This window comes from Macrotis lagotis, chromosome X, assembly GCF_037893015.1.
Source record: "Macrotis lagotis isolate mMagLag1 chromosome X, bilby.v1.9.chrom.fasta, whole genome shotgun sequence".
Taxonomy (NCBI): domain Eukaryota; kingdom Metazoa; phylum Chordata; class Mammalia; order Peramelemorphia; family Peramelidae; genus Macrotis; species Macrotis lagotis.
Window position 1 is genome coordinate 407214540 of NC_133666.1, and position 27285 is coordinate 407241824.

At 35.2% G+C, this 27285-nt stretch overlaps 1 protein-coding gene across 10 annotated transcripts in view; it reads left to right on the plus strand.

Annotated features, from left to right (window-relative positions):
• The window catches only part of NCOA2 (nuclear receptor coactivator 2), a 361814-nt gene that overhangs the window by 180576 nt on the left and 153953 nt on the right, over nt 1-27285 (plus strand). The window contains exon 4 of one of the 10 annotated variants that reach the window (XM_074207064.1): nt 17078-17166. The exons of the other annotated variants lie outside the window; for them this stretch is intronic. The gene's annotated coding sequence lies outside the window, so the exon portion shown is untranslated. The remainder of the gene's footprint in view (nt 1-17077; nt 17167-27285) is intronic. 10 annotated transcript variants of the gene reach the window in all.

Consider the following 27285-nt stretch of genomic DNA (forward strand, 5'->3'; position numbering starts at 1 on the left):
CTTATTTTTTCTTTTAGAGAAATGATTTCTGTTGGGGAATAGGAAGGGCAAGCACAGTTTGTATAACCTCAGATGAGTGTATGAGTGAATTTTTTTTTTTTGTCCTGGACTGCAGCTTGGACCATGAAGCTACAGAAATCTAGGTTGAGAATTTAAGGTTTGAATCAGTTTGCTCAACTTGGGGAGAGATCACTTCTTTAGAATGACTCAGTATCTTCAGTAAGCTCTCATGGACCTTCTGTCTATGTTGTACAGAGAATATAGTTTGTAATGGGTCAGTTTTTAATGGTACAAATTCATTTTATTATGACATAGTATTCTTAGTTTATTAAAGATTAGTAATAGTAAGAATGATAAATGACTGAAGGTATGTACATGATATAGGAAGCATTTATATAAATTGCATTGTTTTGAATAATTTAAACTGTTTCAAACAGTGACTGATACTTAAAAATAATCAATACACTTCCAAGTACAAATGAATATCATTTCAGTTAAATGAGCTTTTACCGTATCAGAGGTAGAGGAATCATAATATTGCCATGTCCAATTTTTTAAAGTAATGACCTGCATGATTATAAATAAATATACATATATAGGGACTACATATGCCTGAATTTAATTATATAATTAATTGTATTCTGTTACATTTTCTAATTCATCAAGATAATAAACTATTGTGATACATAGTGGCAGTCAGTTAAAAGATCAAGGTTTGTTTTTACCCCAACATATGATCCTGCTTCTCTCCTAGTTTAAGAATATTATTTTATCTCTGATATTTCTGTGCTATTAGGAAACCTTTTAATTTCTTTTTTATTAAAACATAATCTTATCTTTTTATATATCAATTAGAATAATTTTAATTAGCATTGTTTTAAGCACATATAAGTGAGCATGATGATTTTAAATGTCTTCAAAATAGTTTTTTCTAAAATAAACTTTATCTTAAATTATTTTAATAAATTTTTGGTTTTTATATGAATTTTCCAATTTTCCAATGAATCTGTCTCCTGTCCATCTTTGAAAGAACAATTCCTTACAACAAAAAACAATTTAGAGACGAGGAAGTTCAGCAAAACAAAGAATTCTTTGAAAATTTTTGGCAATTTATTCAGTATGCTACCCCCATAAATCTTACCAGCAAAAAGAAGACGTTAAAGAGAGTTGACTTTTCTAATTGTCTTTTTTGGGATCAAATATTATATAGTGATATAGCATACAGTTTTAATGGTTTTGCTCCTGTTATGTTGTAGTCATTACCTTTATTTTCCTGGTTTTGCACAATCATTTTGTGCCAACTCTTAGAATGTTGTACATATTTATTTTAGTCATTGTTTATTTCAGCACAGTAATGCTCAAATTCCTGTGTGTACTACATTGATGCAGTCTGGAGTGCTGGGCCTGGATTCAGGAAGAGCTGAGTTCAAATATGACAGTCACTAGCTGTGTAATAAGTCATTTAACATTTTTGCCTCAGTTTCCTTATCAGTAAAATTAGTCCTAAAAGGAAATGGCAAATCGTTCTATTATCTGTCAAAAAAAAAGAACCCAAAACCAAGAGTGGTCACAAAGGGTCAGACCTGACTGAAATAACTGAACAGGAAACTTTGTTTCCATTTATTTGTTATTATTAAAAAGTGCTGCTATAAATGACGTTGCATATGGTACTTTTTTCCTGTCATTCATGCCTACCAGTCAGATCTTCTAGGTCAAATGGTATCAACAGTTTAGTTTAGTCACTCATAAAAAAAAATTTAATTAATTTTAAAAAAATAGTTTTAAAATTGGATAAATCATTTCTTTCCCTATGAACTCCCAACTTGCCCTCACCCTCCATGTGACAATTTGAAACAGAGAGAGGGAATAAGTCCTTGTAACAAATATTCATAGTCAAGCAAAGCATGACCTACACTGATCAATATCCAAAGATGTAGACCTTATTTTGCATATAAAATAGTCTACTTCTGATTTCTTTGTCAAGAAGTGGCTAAGCATTTTCCTTTATTTACACATATACTTATACACAGAGATATATAATTTGACAGAGATATATAATTTGACAAAACAAATTCTCAGATTGTACATGCCCAAAATTATTGTGTCACTCCCAGTTCCAAAGTCTCTAAAATTTATTTTTTCTCTATAATCTTATTTTCATATATATTCTACTCACTTTGGTCTGTATTTGTACAGTTTCCCCTTGAACTATTCCATTTCTCCTGGCGTAATAATGTTACATTATATTCACATATACCACTTCTTTAGACACTTCCCAAGAAGGAGTAGGAAACTCCTTCATTTCCAGTTTTTGAGAACCATGAAAAGACCTCTCTCAGATGTTTTGAAACATACCTTTTCTTTTTTATTTGATTTTGGCGGGGGGGATAGACTTAGGGAGTGATATTACTGGGTCAAAACATATGTACAGTTCTCATTTGGAAGGTATAGCTCCATTTGGCTTTCTTAAATGACTGGGCCAAATCACAATTTCACCAACTGTGTACAAATGCTTCTATTCCCTTTCAGCCTCTTTGATGTTTATTAAAAATTACTGTCTTGTTTTTATAATTTATATTATTAATATACTTTATTATATTTGTTTTCCTCCCTATATTTAATTAACCCTGCCTTCCTAGTTTAACTCAACCTGGTGATAGTGTATGGCCTTTGTAGCATATTGGTGCAGTGTATCCACTGGCCCTGGAGTCAGGAGTACCTGAGTTCAAATCTGGCCTCAGACACTTAATAATTACCTAGCTGTGTGGCCTTGGCCAAGCCACTTAAATCCATTTGCCCTGCAAAAAACAAACAAAAAACAAAAAGCCAAAAAAAAAAAAAACTGAAGAAAAAAGGGACAAGAGAGGATCGTGTCTTAGGTGCTCTCTCATAAATCTTCTGAACTAAGGACTCTAAGTTTTCGAGAGACAGAACCCACAGAGGGACCCAATGAGACAGTTCTCCTACTCAAGGTAACCTGGAAAAGAGCAGAAAGGCTCTGATCCTTGGGGTTGGAGGGGAGGCCCACCAGAGGGGTGGCCCACCAGAGCAAAAGAACTTCAGCCTCCCAGAGGCAGCCCCAGGGCACTGGGAGCCATGGCTCACAGCAGCGGGAGAGTCTCCTGAGTTGCACCCCGGGGAGCACTGGGCACAAAGTTGGGGAACAGCGGGGGGACCTCTGTCAGAGGAAGCATGTGGAGCCCAGCCCTCAGGGCACACAGTGAGCAAAGTGGTCTTTTGGCAGCCCAGATCCAGGAACAGAAGCAGGCTGAGCGGGTAAGCAGGAGCCCCCAGGGCATGAGCCCATTGAACCTAGGGAGCAGAGTGGAGAGAGAGAGAGAGACACTGCTGAGCTCTGTCCTCTATCCCTGGAACGCGACTCTGAGGTTCTGACCACATTCAAATCCTGATCACAGTCTAGGCCCCCCCACCTCAGCCGCGTGGCAGAGAGGGGCGCATATGGTCATTCACAGACCAGGAGGCAGGACAGAGCCTCATACACGGAGACCCTTGTGGGAGTGTCCCAAAAGCTGAGGAAGCACCCCAAAACCAGGCTTAGGCTGGGAAAATGAGCAAGCAGAGAAACAAGAGGAAACACCATTGAGAAATATTTTGCCTGTGAGCCCAAGAAGGATCAAAACACTTAGTCTGAAGATGAGGAAGCACAAGCTCCTGGATCTAAAGACTCCAAGAAAAACAGAAATTGGGCTCAGGCTATGACAGAGCTCAAAAAAGACTTTGAAAATCAAATGAGGGAGTTAGAAGAAAAACTGTGAAAAGAAAGGAGAGAGGTGCAGGAAAAAATGAAAATGAAGTCATCAGCTTAGTCAAGGAAATCCAAAAAAATGCTGAAGAAAATAGCATATTAAAAACCAGCTTAGGTCAAATGGATAAAACAGTTCAAAAACCTATTGAGGAGAAGAATGGTTTAAAAAGCAGAATGGGCCAGATGGAAAAAGAGATAAGAAAGCTCTCTGAGGAAAACAAATCCTTCATAGAAAGAATAGAACTCAGGGAGATTGATGAATTTACTAAAAATCAGGACTCAATACTTCAAAAGCAAAAGAATGAAAAATTAGAAGAAAATGTGAAACATCTCATTGAAAAAAACAACTGATATGGAAGACAGACTTAGGAAAGATAATTTAAAAATTATTGGAATACCTGAAAGTCATGATCAGGAAAAGAGCCTTGACATCATTTTCAAAGAATTACTAGAGGAAAATTGCCCTGATATCCTAGAAGCAGAGGGCAAAATAGAAATGGAGAGAATCCACCGATCCCCCCCGAGAAAGAGATTTCAAAAAACCAACTCCCAAGAATATTATAGCCAAGTTCCAGAACTCCCAAGTCAAAGAGAAAATATTACAAGCAGCCAGAAGGACACAATTCAAATACCGTGGAGCTGCAATTAGGATCTCATAGGACTTAATAGCAACTACATTAAAAGCTCATAGGGCTTGGAATGTAATATACCGGAAGGCAGAAGAGCTTAGAATGCAACTGAGAATCAGCTGCCCAGCAAAACTGAATGTCCTCTTCCAGGGAAAAAGATGGACTTTCACTGTGGACTTTCATTGAACCAGGGGAATTTCAAATGTTCCTGTTGGAATGGCCAGAGCTGAACAAATACAGGACTTCATATACAGGACTCAGGTGAAGCATAGAAATTGGAGAAGGGGAAAATATGAGGGACTTAATGATGATGAATTGCATATATTCCTTTATAGAAAAATGACACTGATAATACTCATATGAACCTTCTCAATTAACAACATGTAGAAGGAGCTTTTATAGATGAAGCACAGGAGAAAGCTGAATTTGAAGATAAAATATGGTGTAAAAATGGAGTCAATAGAACAAAGGGAAATGTAATGGGAGAAAGAAAAAAGGAGAGGGGGAGAGGGATATTTCATATAATAAGATTTTTCTTCATTACAGTGAGTTATTGCAATGATATGGAAGGGGAAAGGCAAGGGGGAATGAGGGAATCTTCGCTTTCATCAGAGGTGGCTAGGAGAGAAAGCAGCATATATACTCAATGGGGTATAGGCATCTGGAGTAAGAAGGGGGGGCAGGGGGAGGGGGGGATGTGAGTGATGGATAAGAGGATGGACCATGGTGGGAGAGTGGTCAGATATAACGCATTTTCTTTTTAACATCTTGCAAGGAGCTGGCATTGGATGGCCTGTCCAGGACCATAGGGCCTGGTGGAAGCTGGGCCTAAGGGGTGGGTATGGGGGCTCAGGGCCTCTTGGCCCCCAGGACCAGCGATCTGTCTGCTGTGCCACTCAGCAACCCTACAGCAGAGTCAGTGAAAGGAGAGAGAAAATACAGTACATGGTAGTGGAGAAGTACAAAAGGTGGAAGTTGGAATCAGCAATGTCAATGGTGGGGAAAATATGGAAGTAACTTTTGTAATGGAGTTATCATAAAGAATGTGATCCACCCGCGATGGAGTTGTTGGTGTTGGAACACAGACTGAAGCATGTTTTTTATTATTATTATTATTTTGGGAGGGGGGTGCAGGGCAAATGGGGCTGGGTGGCCTGCCTGGGGCCGCATAGCAGGGTGATTGTTGTGTCTGAGGCTGGATTTGGACCCCGGTGCTCTTGGCTCAAGGGCCAGTGCTCTGTCCACCACCCAGCCGCCCCTACTATTATTACTATTTTATTTTATTTTAGGTCTTTTTTTTTTTTTTTTTTTTTTTTTTTTTGGTTTATTCAGGGCAGTGGGGTTGGGGTGGCTTGCATGTCACACAGCTGGGTGATTGCTGGGTGTATGGGGCCGGATATGGGCTTGTGTTGCTCCTGGCTCCAAGGCTGGTGCTACGCGTGCCACCTGGCCATACCTACAATTATTACTATTATTTTTTTAATTTTAATTTTTTCCTCTCCCCTTTACTTGATCACTCAAGTGACTCTATATTGGGGGGGGCAGGTATTTTGTTCACTCTTAAAACAAGAATATTTTTTTAATATATAAAAAATTGCACAAAATGATAATAAATATTACATTAATTTAAAAAAAGATAAAAGACTGCTTTCTTTCTCTGATAATTTATTTTTAAAAACATCTTTTTGTGTGTAATGAGCCTCCCTGGTAGATTATAAGCTTCTTGAGTATAGTGGTCATTTCACTTTTGCTTTTCCCTGGTTCAATGGCCCATGGTAAGCACCTATTCAATGCCTATAGATAAAACGAAAAATTTTTCTATCTTTTAATGTCTTAAAATTTTCATTTAGGAACTGTTTGACTGATATTTTTGCTTAAGCATGGATCTTACTGAGGTATCCCTGTCATAATGGGCTAGAACCTGATGATGTTATCATTATATCATACATAAATAGAAGCATCTGAAGGTTCCTAACAATCACAATTTATTTCCTAACCTCACTTTCTCTCTTACTTTCTTATCTTTCCCTTAATAACTTAAAGCTGTTCTTTTGTTTTACAGAATCATGCTGGGCTGATGGTAATAAACAATACCTTTAAATAGAAAATTAATTGGGGGGGGCAACTAGATGACACAGTTGATAGGGATAGAGCACTGGCCCTGGAGTCAGGAGGACCTGAGATCAAATTCGACCTCAGACACTTCATAATTACCTAGCTGTGTGACCTTGGGCAAGTCACTTAACCCCATTGCCTTGCAAACAAAAAAGAAAATTAATTTGGAAAGGTTGTCTGTTTTCTTTTCATTTTCATTGTTGATAACCTAGATACAGCTCATTTTCATAAAGATTTTTATAAAGATATTAATTAGGCATAATTTTATCTGTTTTTAAAGATATATTTTCTTAAAAAAGAGTAAAGTAGGACTTGTTTTTCTCCTGATTTCCTTTTTTTGCATTTTATTTTGCTCTATACCTAATTTTAAAACTAGTTACTTGTAATTTATTGGTAATAAACCACATATTTAGGAGAAATCTGGGAAGATTTATATGAACTAATGTTAAGTGAAATGAGCAGAACCAGGAAAAGTAGATACTATAAAGTCAACTCTGAAAGATGTAGAAACTCTTATCAGCATAATGACCAACCATAATTCCAGTTGACTCAAGAAATGAGATATGCTACCCTACCTAAAAGGAGATAGTAGTAGACTCAGAATACAAATTGAGAATTTTCTTTTTCTTTTTTTTTTTTTTGGAACATTGTCAGTGTGGGAAATTTGAATATAAATATTTGTAACAAGGTTTTTAAAAATTGTTTCTTAATGAGGGTGGGTAGAAAGGAGAAATTGTAGCACTGGAAAAAGAAATAAAAATAAAGTACAGAAATATATTTCCAAGGCTCACATTCTGCTTTCATGTTATTCTTCTTGACTGTTGTGATGATTCTATTCTTTTGGAATTGGCTGTGAATAGCTGAGAGCAGAGTTTGGCAAGAAGCCATAAGAACTTTAAAATTCAAGAGTTCAGACGACAATATGGCGAACATCTGTTGTTTGTCTAAACAAAATTTAAAATCATTTTACATAAAGGCCTTATTGCTGGAACTGATTTTTATCATTTTAATAAAATGTCCCTTTAAAATTTATATCAATAAATCTGCAAAAGTTTATTGAGCATCTACTTTGTATAAGACCAAATGATAGGTCTGATGTGTGTAAAAAGACAAAAATTAAAGTGGCCCTGCTGTCAAAGAGCTTATATTCTAGCAGGAGAACCAAGAAATGTATTTGTTCTAAAATATATATAAACATATACAAACTTTATAGAAAATAAATGCCGAAAATAAAATAGAATTACAAAGTAATTTGTGATGAAGAAGAATATAGCAGCTGGAGAAAACAAGAAATGCCTCACATAATAAAGGCACTTTAAGAGTAGCTTTTAGGAAAGTTGATTTCAAAGGTTGAGAAATTCAGAATTTGATTCATTTGCCAAAATAAGTAGAACTAATATTAGCTTAATTCACAAGAAATATAGCAGCCAATGATGAAAATGAATTTTTAAAAATATTCCTGTGCTAAAATAATATACTTTGTAATTGCCCAAAAAGTTTCGCATAGCTTCCTTGATTAGTGATTGTAAATAAATGATGGAAAATATTGTAAATTTTTGACCATATTACATTCCGGAAGCCATGTAAAGCATTTACAGATGACAAGATCTAACACATGTTTTCATCTCTCAAAAGCATTTAAAATTTTGCATTTTAGGTCTTCATTGATAAAATTATTTTTCAAAAAGTTATTTGAGGGGACAGCTAGATGGTGCAGTGGATAGAACACCGGCCCTGGAGTTAGTAGGACCTGAGTTAAAATTTGACCTCAGTCACTTAATTGTCTGGCTGTGTGACCTTGGGCAAATCACTTAACCCCATTGCCTTAAATTTTTTTTAATTATTTGAGATACACACACACACACACACACACACACACACACACACACACACACAGATAAAACGTTATAGGTTCTGATCAGACTTGGTTTTGGCCAACTGTACAATTGGTTTGAGTGGTAGATTTTTGTTTTTCACATTATTTGATTTTTGTAACCATTAAAAAAAACTCAGGAGAATACAACCACCTTGGATTTTGGAGGATTGCTGATATTCATTTATTTGTAGTTATAGTTATACTATATAAAATTCTTACTACATTGAAGTATATTGATAGTATACTTTACCAAATGGAGTAATTGATATAATCTGAGTATGAGTGTGAGTAAATTATTAATGAGTGGTTCATAAGTTAATTTATGAAGTTTTAACACAAATAAGTAGGAAACTGACGAAGTACTGCTTCAGGCTTAATTTAACAATAGCAGTAGGCTACATGAATCATTTTGCAGTTGTAATTTTTTTCCTTTTATAATCATTAGCTGATACTCCAAAATAATGTAATAGTCTTATACTCAAAATAAGAATTTTCTTCCCTTTATATAAAAGTATAATTTTAGTATAGTATAATTTTAGGAATGATTTATAATTATCAAAGTTATTTTTAGTTAACTAGCCAGGTAGAGTATTTTGTTTTTTGATTTAGTGGGATTGCTATTCTCTTTTCATCAAATAGAGGAAAAACATTTTCCTAGTTACTACTTAAGATGTAATCTATATTCTTTCCTTCTCTTTGTGACTGACTCCCTCTCCATCTCTTTTCCATTTACTGATTTGTAATCTGACTCTTGTGCCAGGTGTTTGGAGGTAGATATTAGGAGATCCTGACTTGTAGAGATTAGTCTGTTGAAAGATTTCTATGCTAAATCTGTGATTCATTTTTTTAAGTCCTTAATTGCCCATAGTTAATCTTATTGACAAAATTTAGAAGTTCAGGATAAGCTTAAGAACTGACTGACAGAAAATTTGAGGTTATACAGACAAAATAAGTCAGATATTTCTAATGATATTTTGAAGGGGTGAAGGATTTTTATGCTTAAGCATGTGTTTTGTTTTAATTGAATTTGGTTTTTGTGATTATCCCTCCAAAGATGAATCAGTGCATTTTGACCATATCTATTCCTAAATTAGAAAACTTGAAGTAGAAGATTAATTTGTATAAGGAAAATTGAAAAATCTTGAATGGATCCAATCAATTGATAAATTAGCTAAACAGCCTCTGTAATGTCAGAAGTTGTGTTAGGCTCTAAAGGAGTTTATATTTAAGTGCATAAAAGACAGTGAGTGTATGTGTGTGTATATATACACACATATATATGTATATAGAAAATAAATATAAGGTAAATTAAGGAGGGGAGAAATGTATTATTTGGTTGTGGAAATCAGAAGATGTTTTATCTAGATTCTAGAAGATAGTGTTTGAACCGAGACTTTTGAAGGATTCTTGAGCAGAAGCCAAGGAAGGAGTAAATAAAAGGCATCAGCAGATGACCCAAGCAAAAGCATGGAAATGGTAAATGAGAGATAGAGTACTGTGTATGAGGAACAGTCATGCATGGCCGTCTGGCTAGCACCTGAAATGGGATGAAATGTTTAACAGATTGGAAAGATAGATTGAGGACTGGTTGTGGAAGACTTCAAATGCCAAATGTATGGGTTTGCAATTTATTCCAGAGGCAATAAAATTGATTTGGGAAGTGATGATGTAAATAAAATGTGTGCTTAAGCTGAAGTTCCACCTGAATACCCATTTCATAGGCCAAGATAATAGAAAAAGAGAATGACAGATGTTGGAGACACTGTGAATGAGCACATTAATGCTTGTTAATATGGATTTGTGAATTGGTATAGGCATTCACAAAAGCATTTTATGATTATGCCCCCAAGTCACTAAACTGCATAGTAATCTCTGATATCACTAGAAGAGCTTTAACCCAAAAGAAATCAAAGAAAGAGGTAGAAAACCTCTATAAAAATATTTTGGCAACTCTTTTTTAGTGATAAAAAAAACTTGAAAGTTATGCCACATGAGTCTTAACTCTGCATGACTGTGCCACTGTGATGAAAAGAACTGTTTCAGAGAAAACTAGGGAAACTTATATGAACTGATACAAAGTATGTAAAACAGGAAATAAATTTCTGTAATAATACAACCTTGTTAAAAAGAATACTTCTAAATCTTTGTTCTGTGACCACGACTTCAGGTTGATACTGAAATATGATAAAGGATGTCACTCACTTCTTGACAGAATTGGTAAACTCAAAATATAGACTAGGATGTTGAAAATATGAAAGGGAATTTGCTTTATATTTTAAGGATTTTCTTTTTCTTCTTTCTCTAGAAGCTGGGAAAGTTAAAGACTGGTGCCCATAATAGAAATAAATGTTATGTAGATACAGTCCTCTCCAACTCTTTGCCTGTCATCTGTCTCCATTTGAACAGTTTGTCTTTTCTTCTTATTTCTCCTATATAGCAACTTTTAGCTCTTGCACTATACCATTGCAATTAGAATGTTGCTATTAAAAAGATGGACCTTTGTTTTCATAGGGCTTTCCTTTTCAGTGTGGCATGTTATCTAACCCTTGCTTAACTCTTGTCCCAGGTTGGTTTCCATTAGTGGTGACAAGCTGAGATAGATAAGCTTTTTAGTTGTCCATTTAAATATATTTCATAATCTGAGCAGTGAATGTTTTTGGTTGTTCCACTTGGTTGGTACTCTGGGGATAATTTAGGAAAAACTGATTAGAATGGTTACAGAATTTTTCCAAGTAATTCTGAAGAGTAGTGTATCTAGCCATTTGCAGAATTCACCATTCATCGAGGTGGATAATAACAGCTTATAATAGGGATTCTAGTTCATTTTCAAATGCTATCTCATTTGATCTTCACCTTGATGTAGTAAGTGCTATCATTTATTATCCCCATTTTTTAGGTGAGGAAACTAAGTCTGAGAGGTGAAGTGACTCAGTCCAGGTCACATGACTTGTAAGATACTCTGGCAAGTTTTAGACTAAGGTTTTCATGATTTCAAGTCCAGCACTGTCTACTTGATTTAATCTCTTCCTATGTTACAGTGCTGAATACCTTTGAGCAAACATTTTCTCCATCAATGTCTGCCATAGATTTTAAAAATACTCAAGTCTTCCTGGTTCTAGGTGTGGTACTCTATTCACTACCGAATGAACTGTTCTTCATGTTGCCTATATTCCTATTTCAAAGTGTCCTTTCAACAGAAATGTTTGGAGATCTCCCACAAAGGTCCACCTTTTTGTGATAAGATTACACATTCTTTTGCCCGATTGATTATACTTTGTTTGAATCCTTTATATTTTGCTTCTTTGCTTTTATTAATTGTGATTGCTGCTAAATCTATTATGTTCTATCTTACCATGATTCCTTGGTAATGAAACTATTTCTTTGCAACATTCATTCATTCATTCATTTATGCCTAGAAGTTCTGGATTTTGTCCAATCACATTGTTTGAAGTTTTCATTGTAGATGTCTTTCAGGAGATGAGCAAGTTGATTTTTTTTTCTTTCATGCATTCCTTACTAATTGTAATAAGTCTTGAATAGTTCTCATTTGTGATTTCTTGGGGTGGCTAGGTTGCACAGTGGATAGAGCACCGGCCCTGGAGTCAAGAGTACCTGGGTTCAAATCCGGCTTCAGACACTTAAATGATTACCTAGCTGTGTGGCCTTGGGCAAGCCACTTAACCCCATTTGCCTTTCAAAAAAAAAAAAAGATTCCAGATTCTGAATCATTTGTGATTTCTTATAGCTTGGCATCCAAATGTTGCTTTTGATGTGGTTTTCAGGTTATCTTATGTGTCTGTTAAACTAGATTCCCTACTTAGGACTTTACATATATTATCTCATTTATTCTTCACAACAGCCCTAGGACTTAGGTACTATTTATCCTAGTACCAGTACAGTACCTAGTATCTACCTTAGTATCTAGCTAGGACATTTCATAAACCAGGTTTGAATTCTGATCTTCCCAGCTCCAGACCCAGAGCTCTGTCTACTTTATCACCACCTTGTTACCTCTAGGTCCCATAGATGACTTCTCTATCTTTGTTCCTCACAATTCTAGCATGTTTGTTTTATTTTGTTTTCTTTTCTTATTGCTTCTTGTGTATTTTCAGAGTTTCCTAGGAAAGTTTTTGAGTGACATTTGTTCCACTTCATCAAAACATACTGTAATCTCTTTATAAGCCTCGCTTTGTATGTATTTTAAAATTTTATTTTTTCCTACAAAGTATATTTTATTGCCGTTAAAATTAATTTTATCACTAAGATAATTGTGTTGACTTTTTTTTTTTTTGCAAGGCAAATGGGGTTAAAGTGGCTTGCCCAAGGCCACACAGCTAGGTAATTATTAAGTGTCTGAGAGGCCGCATTTGAACCCAGGTACTCCTGACTCCAGGGCCGGTGCTCTATCCACTGCGCCACCTAGCCGCCCCAATTTATTATGTCTTTAAGAGTTGTTTGATTTTAATTTTTGGTGTGCTTTAAAATACTACTAACTGTCCTTGTACAAATTGTTGTCCTGGTTCTTCTCCCTTCACTCTATGATGCTTTCTATTACCCAGGATTGTATTAAGACTGACCCTATGGGGCAGCTAGGTGGCGCAGTGGATAGAGCACCGGCCCTGGAGTCAGGAGTACCTGGGTTCAAATGCGGCCTCTCAGACACTTAATAATTACCTAGCTGTGTGGCCTTGGGCAAGCCACTTTAACCCCATTTGCCTTGCAAAAACCTAAAAAAAAAAGAAAAAAAAGACTGTCCCTATCATTATTTCTTACAACCTTGTTTATTTATATATTATAATTTTTTTAATCATTCCCTAACTGTCTAAGAGACAGTTTAAGTACTCTACTTCTCCCCCCCTTTAATTTCCCCCTTTAGATTAGGAAATTTTTTTTTTTTTGCTTAACACTCTTACTCCCCTGTATTTTTTCACCCTCTTAACTACCCACACCTTCTTGCCTTTTACCCCTGAACATTTCTATGTATTTTGATACAAATTTTGTGCCTGTGTTCAACCTTCCTTTGTCTATTTCCTATAAAAATGAGCTTCATCTGGTGTTCACGCTTCCATATTGTTATAAGAAATAGTAAGTCCTTTTTATATCAAGATATTCTTTTAAACCTTCCTTTCTATTTAATCTTATTCTCTTTCCCTTATTACAGAACCAGATCTACCTGAGGACTTCTTATTTTATTGTTGTATTTATTTTTGTTGGTTGTAGTTTTATTGTTATTGTTGTTTCAAAGAAAGTTAATTCTTTCAATACCCTTTTAGGATATTAATGTTATGTAGGGGATCTTTTCTATTAGAAATTATTCTCATTAGAATATTAGCACCATGTTATTTGTCAGTTTTTTTTCCAGTTCTTAAATACATTTACCTTTTTAGATTTTCATGGACTCTTGAAGGTGTATTTCAGACTTCCTACTCTGCTCTGGTCTTGTCAGATTTGCTCAACAGTTCTCTTCCATTAAAGGTCTGCTTTTTTTCTCTGTAGAATTATACTCAGGTTTTTCAGGGTAAATTATATCCTTTTGCTTTTGGAATATTCTAGTATTTCATCTGTTGTTTTTTATTAGAACCTGCCATGTCTTTTGTGATCCCAATTATTCCCTGGGACTTTATTTCTTTCTAGATACTTCTGATAACAGTTTTTTGTTTGAGAATTCAAGATTTTCTTCTTATCCTTTTTGCATGTCCTATCAGGACACGAACTATGAATTTCTTCTTTCACCACTTTTCCCTACAGATCAAATATATCTGTATGGTTTTCAAGGAGTGTGATAATTCTGAAATTATCTTTCCTTGACTTATTTTTCTAATCAGTTCTTTTTAATGGCAGCTGTCCTAATTTCTTTTATTTTTTTACAGTCTTTTATTTTAATATTACTATCTGAAGTCATTGATTTCTGTTAATTACAGTCTTTAGATTTCATGAAATACATTTCTTGGATAAAGTTTGCTACTTTCTCTTTTAAGATTTCTATTCCTCTTTCAACTTTCCTATAGTTTTGTGGAAAATCAGTTTTTTTTAACTTGAATTACCCATGCTTTTTGTGTGATTTCTGGGTTAACAGCAATTATTGATATTGGTTACTGTTTTCTTTGATTTATTAATCTCAACAATTTGAATTGGTGCCTTTTTTGTGAGGGTCAGAATCTGTATGTTTACCCTATGTCCCTTGCTCTGGCCTGCATCTCCTGGACTTCAGCATCTCTGGATCATTGAGGTTCATGATGGTGTATCTTAAGAGACCTCTCTGATGTCTATGCTAGTCACTTCATTACCTAATGCTATTCTCCAGAATTTCCAAAGTTTCCACTCTGGAGCTTTCTTCTGCCCCTCTGGGGTTTTTCTGGGGTGCCTTTTGCTCTTTTACCTCGGGAAACAGTTTTGCAAGCTAAATTTCATGGTTTGCTCTGTTTTTGTTGAGGAGCTATCTTGCCCTGGCAATGACTCTCTTTACTTTCTCTTTCTGCCTGAGCAGCTTCTCTTCCTCCCATTTCCCAGTTCTGGATGGAAGAAGTCAGTTGCCATAGTTGTGTTTCCTTGATTAATGATTTATCCTGACATGAACTTTGAAGTTTTTCTGGAATAGATAGATGTTTACCACCCATTTAGCAAACCATTTTAGCCAGAAATCTCTATGCCAATTATTAACCTTTGTCTCATATTGTGAATTATGTTGAGGATCAGTAGAACTAGATTAAAGTAAAGAAATTAAGTTGTTGATTTTAAATATGTTTTCATTTACTTCTGAAATATTAGAAGGTCTCATTAAACACATTTTACATTTACAGTTGTTCTTTTTATTGACTTTTCTGGTTCTTATGGATGCTAAAGTTAATCACTCAGTATTTATTAAGCAACTTTGCTGTGTCAAGCATGTGTCAAAGTATTGAAGATACAAAAGCAAAACAGAGCAAAACACACCATAATACCCAGTCATTACTTTCAAGGCACTTATAGTCTTCACTCACATCTAATTGTTGGTTCCCTACAATAATGAAGTTGGCTTTAAATTTCTTTATTCTTCAAATAATACAGTCTCTATAAATTGATTTTCTGTCATACTAAGATTTTATATTTCTTTGTTGGAATTGAAATAATTTTTGGAATTTTATCTAAACTCGTGCTTCTGGGGTGGGGGAGAAATTCAGGATATATGGGAGAATAATTCAAATTACCAAAAATAAGAGTAAATGATTCATTTTGTGAATTTAGAATACTGCATCAGTTAGTCTTTTCTCAGAACTATCCTGTACATTGAAATAAAGACTTAGGTTTGTTGTTTTAATCTGTATATTCCCATTGTAAGACATTCATCAGGTTTTCAGCTTATCTCTCCAGAGTACCTATTTTGGGGGGTTAAATTAGGAATTGAAAGCAGATTTCAACGTTATATAAAACATAAATAGGAAATTAAACTAAGTATATAATATCATAGTCAGAACTTAACTTTAAGAATAGAAAATTAATATTGCTTAACTTTTTTAAAAAGTTGTATGAAATAACATTTAAAATTTTTGCAAACATTAAAGGTATTGTTGTTACTTCCTTGGGATTATCCAGTATTCTATCAGTCTTCCTAGACTTAATAGAGGCAGCTGGTGGTATAATGAATAGAAAATGCTGGACTGGGAGTCAGGAAGACTTGAGTTAGAATCCATTGTCAGACATTTTACTAGCTGTGTAATCCTGGGCAAGTAACTTTATCTCCATTTGCCTCTGTTTCATCTATTTCAAAATGAAGATAACATTAGCACCTACTTCCCAGGGTTGTTGTGACAATCAAATGAGATAATATTTGTGAAGTGATTTGCACATTGCCTGCACATAGTAGCCACTATATAAATTCTCACTGCCATTATTATTTCCTGATTCCTAGTCTATGACTATTATACTAATGGAGGGGTTAATCAACCATCTGTAAGAATCCACAGTGCATTCAAAACGTTGGGGAACATTAAAATTTATATGATCAGAGACACAAAATCTCAAAAAACAAGATGAAGAACATGTTTCCTACAATCACACTTCATATTACATTTCATAAGAAAATGTTTATGGCCAGTGTACAGTTCCCTGGTAAGAGGAAGGCAGTGCATCAGAATGTTTGTTTTGAGTAGATATTTTTAGCAACAGCGCCAGGAATTGTTTACATTTTCATTTTAGGTTATACTGTTGCATAATTTATTTTACTAATTCTGAGAGAGAGGGAGGGAGGGTGGGAGAAAAAGAGAGGGGAGGGAGGGAGGGGGAGAGAGAGAGAGAGAGAGAGAGAGTAAAAATCCTTAATAGCAGGAGAGCGATAGAGGCTTACTTAGTCTATTATCATAAGGCTCTGCTAATGTAGCTTCTGAGTCATGTGACTGCAGAAAAGGCTATTATCTCAATGAAAAGGAAACTGCTTTTTAGAGCAAGCAATAGAACAGAAGCAGGAGGAATTTTCGAGTGTTCCACCATGCTGGATTGTCAAAGGAGATCTGTGTGATCAGCAGCTAGAAAAGGATTTGTGAGGCTAGTTTTGTCAGCTCTGGTTAGTTACAGATGATAGAGGAGATAAGCGGCTGTATTCTCAGTATGTGTTTTAGATTTACATCAAGATGTAATGATGGTTTGCTTTAATAGAGGATATTTACGCAGAGAACAATAAACTTACTGCTAATTTTTATTTTTTATTATTTGAAGAATGATGTATTTTTATATGCAAAACTGTCTGAAGATAAAGAAAACCTGCAGAAATCTAATTTGAACTTCCAAGACTTGAAGATTATGAGGTGTGTGTTTTAGAAGTTTTCTGATTTAATATTTGAGATTATTCTTAGAATTCTGTGTATATTTGCATATACAAGTTTGTATGTATATGTGTTGGTAATATGAAGTGTGTATATGATATTCAGGTATATTAATATTCTAAAGTAACAAATAGGATTTAGTCCAAACCAATTCCTCTGAGATTAGTATCACTTATTATCTTTATTTAATGATTACAGATGTACTTATCGTTGTTTTAAGTGCCCAGTTCTCACATATTTTTAGAAGTGAGCATTTTCTAATGTTTACAGATAAAACTCCGTAACTCAGAACCATGAAGGGGAGGCACATGTAAGCTTCATTTTTTTTTCTTTTTGTACTTATTTTTCAGTATCATGATTCTAAATTAATAGTGTTATGCTGAAACCTTGAAATTCTTTAAATTTTGGAAATGAAGTTTTTGACAGGAAAGAACTGAAAATAAGGAAAATCTAAATTGAATGGTTTTGTGTTAAATGTAATTACAGAATTTTCTCTTAACTTTTAATTTTCTTTACATCCTTGTGGTACTATTTTCAAAAAATTTGAATGACATTCATTTAATCTACTGTGCTTGTTCTGTGTTTTTCATGCTAATGCTATTAATTCTTTGGAGGTGTGTTTGTACCTTTCTTTTAACCTTGGAAGGAGGTTGCCATACTAAAAAAAATAATCTTAGATTCAAAAGAAAAGAGTTTTTTCAAAATAGGTATCTCTCGGGAGCAGCTCGGTGGCACGGTGGATAGAGCACCGGCCCAGGGGTCAGGAATACCTGAGTTCAAATTCAGCCTCAGACATACAATAATTACCTAGCTGTGTGACCCCCAGCAAGCCGCTTAACCCCACTGCCTTGCAAAAAAACAACCAAAAAACTTAAAAAACAAGCAAACAGTTTTCTCTCAGAAGAACTTAAGTATACATTTTTTTTCATTTAAATTTAGTTCAAATCCCCTTCCAATAAAAGTTTATTGCAAGGGGCGGCTAGGTGGCGCAGTGGATGGAGCACTAGCCCTGGAGTCTGGAGTACTTGAATTCAAATGTGGCCTCAGCCACTTAATAATTATCTAGCTGTGTGGCCTTGGGCAAGCCACTTAACCCCATTTGCCTTGCCAAAAAAAAAATCTTAAAAAGTTTATTACAGTATCTGCATGTATGCATACAATTATCTGAGGTTCCTGGAAACTGGTAAAGTGGAGCATGTTTTCCCTTTGAATTGACATTATAGAAGATATGAGATGTCTTACCCTTTGACTACATTGTCCAAGCAGCCTGGAGAAACTTACTTCATGTTCTAATAAGAAGTAATGAAAATAGCTTCAGCACCTAGAATTTTTAATTAAGCAAAGTTCAAGAAGTTCTTTGCCTTCCTCCTTTTAATATAATTTATATATATTACATTTTTGAAATAGGTATTTCTAAAGAATCATGTGAAGTTTTGTGTCTTGTGGATATCATTTAACCTTCTTTTTTGATAACAAATGGTATAATTATTTCTTTAACCATTGATATTAATCCCCCCCCCCCCTGCATTTTTACTCTAGACCTTTAGACTCTTTGGTCTTTTTGTGTTTTGATGGTTTTATTTTTGTTTCATTACTATTTAAAATTACCTACAAATGTGATCTAGGAAGAAATTTGTAACTATTCTGTGGAACCTGACCTCAATAAATACAGTTGTCCTACATGTGTAGGCTTATGAGAATAATAATGAATGAAACATTCTTAACTGAGGGCTACATTTCAGGTAACATTTTTCCTCTTGATTTCCTGTGTGGGTTATCTCAGATGAGCATATCAGTCTGATAGTCATTGGTGTACATCCATAAATGTGTGTGTTAACCTTTAATTGCAACCAAAATACTTTATTCATGAGGCATTTATAATGATTTGGAGCTGGTAGGGACCTTAGAAAACATCTAGTCCAACAATGATTTTTGAAGACAAGGAAAGCAAGGTACAGATAGTTCTAGGGAATTACTTAGCCTCACCTAGATAAAAACTTTTGTATTGTATTTAGGGGTTTGGGATTAAGATGCGGATTTTAGAATTATAGTTAAAAGGCAAAGTTTTATTGTCAGTATAGTGTCTAAACAAGCCAGATGTCTAATGTGGGGATCCTGTTACACTCCAGAATTCCAACATAGTAATTAACTAGATAAACTATAATCAGGTCTGATCTTGTCAGATTGTTTTAATTGTTTGCACCTAAAACAAATTTTTCATTTTTAAGAAAGACAAGATGTAAGAAAAAAGCTTGAAGGCAAGGTTAATATTTTAGTTATTTAAAAGACTCAATGAAGTATATATATAGGATTTTATTTGGGAAAGTGAAAACTTTCCAAGGTTTTTTGGCTCTGGTTTGATTCGACTATCTACTTTAGCTTTGGTGTAGACCAAGAAAATGCTCATTTCAAAGTTTTGAAGTCTATTTAACAAATTGAAAAATTTTGACCAGTCACCCATTTTTTCAGGAGTGGCTTTCTCAAATGTTTCAGCAGGTTTAAAATAATGGTCTCTATTTATCATAATTGCTCTGAATTCTTTAAACTTATTGATCTTGGTTATAGTATTGGGTGTATGCTAATTTCTAACATGCATTCATCATTCAAACATTGTTTACTATGTAATCATAGCCTTTTAAACACTGTAATATGAAGAAAAATCCCATTTATTTCCTATATAAATTAGCTGATTTGAAGTATTTTTTATTTTCTGAAGAACTTTTAACCCTTCCTTTAAGTCTGTTTACATTGGGCCAGTCAGTATTCATCTCAGAAATTGAAGGGTCTTGAGCAAGTAGACAGTCTTTTGATGTAAAAATTATCACAATTATGTGTTGTCCATCAACTTGATCAAAAAGTAAAAAAATTCTTGAGGCTTCCAATTAAAGTACATATTTTATTTTTTATCCTGTAGATTTTTAGTTTTTAATCCAATTCCATAGCTATTATAGAAGCTTAATTAGATATTATTCAAAATTGTCATCAGTATGTCCTTTTTTTGTTTATTAATTGCTACTTCCAATTTTGTTACATATAAAGAATGATGTATTTTCCCCTATTTATAGATCATTTTTTCCTATAGTATTTATATATGGATACAAAAAAATCGGAAATCTGTTATTTGGGAGGGGTTAGGATTTAGCTCTGTTTGCGTGTTTGTGTTCATGTGTTCATTGCATTTTTGTTTAAATAAGTATTGGTAAAACTATAATAGTAAATTTCCTGGGATATAGATTGGAGTTCAAGTTGCTGTCTCATCATGACTAAAAAATAAATAGTGACATAAGAGTAAGTAGCTGTTAAGTAACTAAAGATCATAGGACATAATCTACACTATGAAAGTAGTCTATCAGTGGAGTGACTAAGTGTGTTTGTGCATTTCATTGCAAATTCATTCATTTCAGTTCCATTTAAAACAACTTTGTGCTAAAGCAGTTTTCAGTTTTTTGCTGACAAGAAATTCAAGCTTATGTAGTAGAGCTGTCTAAAGTACAGCTTTCTGAGTTTTAAAAAGGACAGAAGAGAGAAAAATGGGATGGGATATATGAAGAACCAAAGCCAGATGGGTATCTAATAGAGTGTTTCTGTACTAATGTGATATGGGAGAGAAAAATATTTTATATAAATTCATACTTTAGATACTGCTTCTGTCTTTCGTTTTTCGAAATCTAATCGGAGGGCAGCTAGGTTGCCCAGTGGATAGAGCATTGGCCCTGGACTCAAGTACCTGAGTTCACATCTGAAAATCCTATTTTAGACACTTATTACCTAGCTGTGTGGCCTTAGGCAAGCCACTTAACTCCATTTGCCTTGCAAAAAGCTAATTGGGACAGCTAGGTGGTGCAGTAGACAGAGCACCAGTCCTGGATTCAGTAGTACCTGAGTTCAAATCTGGCCTCAGACACTTAATAATTGCCTAGCTGTGTGACCCTTGGGCAAGTCACTTAATCAATCCCATTGCCTTAAATTAATTTAAAAAAAAATCTAATGAATTTTTCAAGTAAATTATAATTTTTACTGGATTCTCAAAAGTTATTTTCAACATTTTTAAGGAGTGAAAACATGTATGCTTATCAAAAAAAAACAGATGACAGTTCTGGAGGGATAGTTCATAGATTTGGCTTTTGATAGGTGAGAACAGTTGAACCAAACTCAAAAATTAAAATTTTCTAGGGATAAAAATTAAAGCCTTGAACTTGGGTTTAAAACCATGATTTAATTAAAGTAATGGTTGAATTGGCAAATATGGCTATTTATTTTATATGTGAAAAAAATCAAGAAATTTTCTTGTGTTAGAAACACAGTATGACTCACTGTTGTGACATAGAAACCATCAAGTTCCAGGCCTGTATTCAAGAAGCATTAAAATCTGGCCTTAGACATTTACTAGCAGAGGGATTCAAGGCAAGTCATTTAACCCCATTTTCCTAATATATAAAATGATCTGAAGGAGGAAATGGCAAACCATTTCAGTATCTTTGCCAAGAAATCCCCCAAAAGGGTCATGAAGACTTACACACTGCTGAAATGGGTGAACAATAACAATCCAGAGAACAAGAGAGGTTAGATTTCCACTTTTTGTTGTATTAGTTGGTTTGCGTTCAAACTCAAACACTTTATTTTTTGAAAGACTGACAGTCTTGAGTAAATCCTGAGCAAGACATCTGGGTAGTGAAGGGATTGGAATTGATACTATGGGACATTGATCTAGGGAACAGGAGATGTTTGATTTAGAGAAGGAAAGATCTCAGAGTAGGACATTTAGATCAAATATGCCCTCTTCCCTTCTTTCACTATACTCCTTCAATTGGTGATCTCATCACATTGCTTAAATTTACAATTCTCAAATCCATCTATCTTGCCCTAACTTTTCTGCTGACCTCAGTCAGTAAGCAAGCCACTTCAACAGCCTTTCAGACATTTGAAACTGGAGGTCATAAGACAAGTACCAAATCAAACTCCTTAACTTTTCTCCCTGCTCCTCCTCCTCCTCCTCTCACTGTTTGTACCCCCTATATCTCATCTGTTGCCAAGGTCTTTGCAACATCTCCCCTGTATTCCAGAACCTCTTCTCTCCTCTGACCCATCCACCACTCTGGTACAGCCTCTCAGTGATTCACACCTGGACTAATGAAATAGCCTGCTAGTGGGGTTAGGCCTCTCCCTACTCCAGTCCATCCGCCAGTTAGCCACCAGAGTGATTTTCCTAAAATGCGGGTTCATCCAGGATACCCCACTACTCAGTAATTTCAAGTAGCTCCCTATTGTCTCCATGATCAAATACAAAATACAACTAATGGAGGAGCTGGAAATTTGAAGCCCTTCACAGCCTCTTATCTCCATTTTGTTTACTTTTTGACTCTGCTGTTAGATTATGAGCCAGGTCCATCTCTCAGCTCTTTTCATAGCCCCAGTTCTTGGTGAGGGCTTGACACACAGTAGACACTTAATAAATGTTTGACTGAGCTTGAGGAAGAGGCGGGGAGGGGGACTCTCCCATGCAGCTGGAGAGACTAAGTTTGTTCTAATTGGCCCTGAGGGCAAAAGTGGAAAACAGTTGTTATATACTGAATAAATAGACTTAGACTCATTGCTAAGAAAAACTTCCTATCACAGTAGTCCAACAGTAGAGTTGACCATTCTAGGAAACAATGCCTTCTTCACATTCAATGACCACTTGTTGAGTTTACCTTTCCAAAATGGTGGGTTCTTTGAAGTCCCTCCTCACACTAAGATTCTGGGATTCCTATCCCTATTCTGATTAATATTTCAATAAGTAATTAGCATATTATTTTCCAGAATTTGATTCAGACTATATTGACATCACCTGAGATTTATGATGACCCCAAGGTTGAAAAAAGTTAAACCAGTTAGACTGCAGAATGTGATCATTATAGATTATCAGAAAGCAGGAAATAATTGAAGAGTTGGGGAAATCTGATTACAAGACTGCCACAGAGTCAAGATATTTGTTGTTCAGTTGTTTCAGTTGTGTCTTTCTCTTGCAGTAAGGATATGGGAGTGGTTTGTCATTTTCCTTCTCCAGCTCATTTTACAGCTAAGGCCATCAGACCTGGTACTCTATCCTCCTATCAGTGGCATTAACCATCTGGGGTAAATATCAGACTACCCAGCTTTTTTTCCCTTCATTTTTACAAATTGCTTGATGAAGTGGGTCATGTCTTTTAGGTTTTATGTCATTTTCATTTTGGCAACCACTTCTTTTTTGGTCGGGATCTGGTAGAAAATAGCAGGGTTTTTTTCCCCATATTTCATATACCTTCTACCAGAATTAAATTTTCATTAATGTAAGTAAAAAATAATTACCAAACTTTCAGGTTCATTGTGACAAGTTAATGCCAGAAGATGTTCAGTTTATTTCGGTTTCATATTTGTGGCAGATTATTTAGGCGTTATTTATACTTTTGGTGTTTTTTTTAATTACATTTGTAATTGCTGCAAAAATTGGACCTTAACCCATTTGACACTTTGTTAGTCTTGTTATTTCTTCTCTGTAGATACATAGCTTCTACTTTATCCCAGCATTTATTTTAGCAATTTAATTGTCTTTCAGATATATTTTCCAACTAATTTTCCTATGTTATCGTTTAAAGGACTCCAACTTGCCAAAAATTTTGTGTTCTGAACTGAATGTAATACTCAGGATGGGTCACATAGAATTGAAGAGATAGAATAGACAAGAGACTTAGATATAATCTAGTCCAAACTGCATTCTAGTGAATTGTCAGATTAGACACCTGCATGGAATAGAAGCTCATTAAGCGCCCCCCCCCCCCCCAATTCCACTTTTGTACTTCAGGAGTTTGGACTGAGCACCAATATTCATATCTTTTTCATCAAAAACTAAAATTCTTGAAGATAATAGTCATTCTTTCCTCCTCCATTATCTCCAAAGTCATCTTTCTACACTAAGTATATCAACTTCCTTTGAAAGTCTTTTATCCTGTGGTTCTTCTGATTTTTAGATAATATATTTTCCAGACTCATCATTATAATATTTGCCCTCTTAAACATGTTGAAGCTTCTTAAGGTCCTTAAAATGTGACTTGCAAAGCTATATAATACCCTGAATATATGGTATGACAAGGACCTTGGAGTCAGGAGGGCAGGAGTTCAAATTTGGCCTCAGACACTTCCTAACTCTGTAACCTTGAGCAAGTCACTGAATCCTGATTGCCTATCATCCAGGATAATCTCCACTTGTTCTTGATCTGGCCACCAGATCTAGATGGAGAAGAAAGTGAGGCTGGTGACTTGGTATAGTACCCTCTCACTCAAATCCAATTAATGTGCTTGTCATGACAGCACCCCCCTGATGTCATGGTCTTTGAAAATGAAGGACAAATATTATGATGGGACTATCAACTCTGTTATTATGGATATTGTACCCTCAGTAATTCAATCTGAAAAACTTAAAACTTTTTTGTGTGCTATTGTGTATTGTGACAATTTGGGTTTAGATTTCTTTAAATCCTCAGTCTTATCATAAGAATTTTAGTCTTGAAGTTAGTTTTGTCTTTTAATATAGAGTGTTTCAGAGACTACTGTGTTGTATCAATGACTGACCAAGCTCTTTGTCTCCAGTGGTCCCTACTTTAGCCTCCTTCATGGCTGTTGGTGCAAATTATTCTCATCTGCCAGGGGAAATCTTCAAATGCTTGTCCCCCCCAAGTTTAGCCTGTCTGTTGAGACAGCTTTCCTGGGGGTGTGGCTGCTGCACTTGCAACAACAGCTTGAAGCCACAGGAGAGTATTATATGAGAGACGGGTGAATGAGCAGCCCTGAAAGGGGCTCTCCAAGCCCTCACCTTGGAAGTTTTTCCCTGAATACCGCATATACCTCCATAGAGAATAAACAGGAAATAATTAAAAGAGAGAGAAAGCACTAGAATTAAGAGAATTTGAGAAAGACTGGATCGAGTTGTTTAAGGTCATCTTAAGAAATGCTGCAAAGGGGCAGCTAGGTGGCGCAGTGAATAAAGCACTGGCTCTGGAGTCAGGAGTACCTGGGTTCAAATCGGGTCTCAGACACTTAATAATGACCTAGCTGTGTGGCTTTGGGCAAGCCACTTAACCCCATTGCCTAGCAAAAAACCTAGAAAAACCAAAAACAAACAAAAAAAGAGAAATGCTGCAAAGCTTAAATCAAGAGGCTTTGGCAATAGGTTGGAGGGGATTAGTGATAGTGAGGAGTTAGAAATAACACCCGGTTTTTGAGTCTGGAGAGGTGGGAGGATGAGGGTGTCCTTAGAGGTTAAAGATAAATTTGGAAGCAGGAAGTATTAGAGGGAAGTATAACGAGTTCAATTTTGGACATGTGTTCAAGATGTCTAATACAAAGTTAGAGATGTGAGATCAGGAGGTCAGTGGAGAGGCTTGGGGCTCCTTATGAAGATAGGTTCTTGCAGCTATTCTTGTTACAGAAGTCTTTGGCATCATCAAGTGGTTCAACATTAGAAATTGAAATGATTTTATTCATCAAAGAAAACAGTATTATAATGCTCTTTGCAGTGTCCCAAAGGTCATGGGACCTTTTCATCTTTATGGAACTGAAACCCATGTGTTGTCTTCCCTCTTGAGTTTCCTTGAGACCAGGAATTCTCTTACTTTTTTTCTGTTTATATCTCCACTGTTTAGGAAATCCTTAATAAAAAACTGTTTAGAAGCTTCCCTATGTTATTAGCTCATATATCTTGTATTTATCACGTTTATACAAAATGTGGTTTGAATGTTATCTTTCTCATTAGATTGTGAACTCCTTGAGTGTTCAAACTGATTTTTGCCTTGTATCCATAACCCAGCACATAGCATTTCCTGATATACTAAGCACTTTAAAAATTCTTGTTGACTTAAATTGACTAAGTGCTTTTTTTTTCCATTTATTAATTCATTAGTGTTTTGTTTTTGTCTTTGGTCAGGCAGTTGGGCTTAAGTGACTTGTCCAGGGTCACACAGGTAGTATATGTCAAATATCTGAGACCAGATTTGCTCTCAGGTTCCCCTGACTCCAGGGGCCCTCTCTATCCACTGTACCATTTAACTGCCTCAATTCATTAGGGTTTTTTTGCAAGGCAAATGGGGTTAAGTGGCTTGCCCAAGGTCACACAGAACCCAGGTACTCCTGACTCCAGGGCCGGTGCTTTATCCACTGTGCCACCTAGCTGCCCCCATTAGTTTTTTTAAAAAGCATTTCACTGTCTTTCATATGACTCTACTATGTTTGAATCCTCTGTTTCCAAATTCAGTTTTCTTGCATTTCTAACATACTTCCTTTTCTACTGACTAATGAAGTAGAATCTAAGTTTCTCAACTTGGGAACTGTGCCTTTTCTGTTTTCTTAATGTTCAGTACAGTATTGTACCCATAGTGGAATCATAACATCTCATTCTACCTAATAATAGTAGATTTTTAACTTATATTTATCTTTAAGACCCCATTATCTTGTAATGGTTCAGAAAAATTTGAGTATTCTTATGAATTCTCCACTTAACTGAGTTTCAGTTTCCTCATCTACAAAACACAGTCATTGGACTAAAAAAACCAAGGGTGGTCTACTTTAAAATTATGGTTTTATTGTATAATCTTATAGGTGAGGAAGTGGGAAAACTTATCTGCCATTTAATATATCCTTTAGATAAATAAGTTTTCCCACTTCCTCTCCTATAAGGTTATACAATAAGATTATAATTTTAAACTAGATAGTCCTTAGGTCTTTTTTCTTCACATACTATATATAAACAGTTTTCTAAAGTACATTAACATGTTTCCCTGCATTCATATTTAAAGTACATGAAGCATAATTTAATCTTTTTTAACTTAATTCATGATCTTCTAGTTCAACTGTTAACACCATAGTACTGAAATGTAGATGGAAAAGCAACAAATGATTGTATTGGAGCCATAATGATATATTTGTGAATTTTCTGTGTATCTCACAGCTATATTTTAATCAAGACTATTTCTCTATTTGTTTCATTATTTGTTGTTTTTCTGTAACTTTGTGGAGCAGGAAGAAAATTTGGACCATTTAGAAGTCAAATAATCATGATATATTTATGGAATACAGATTCTCTACCTAGGG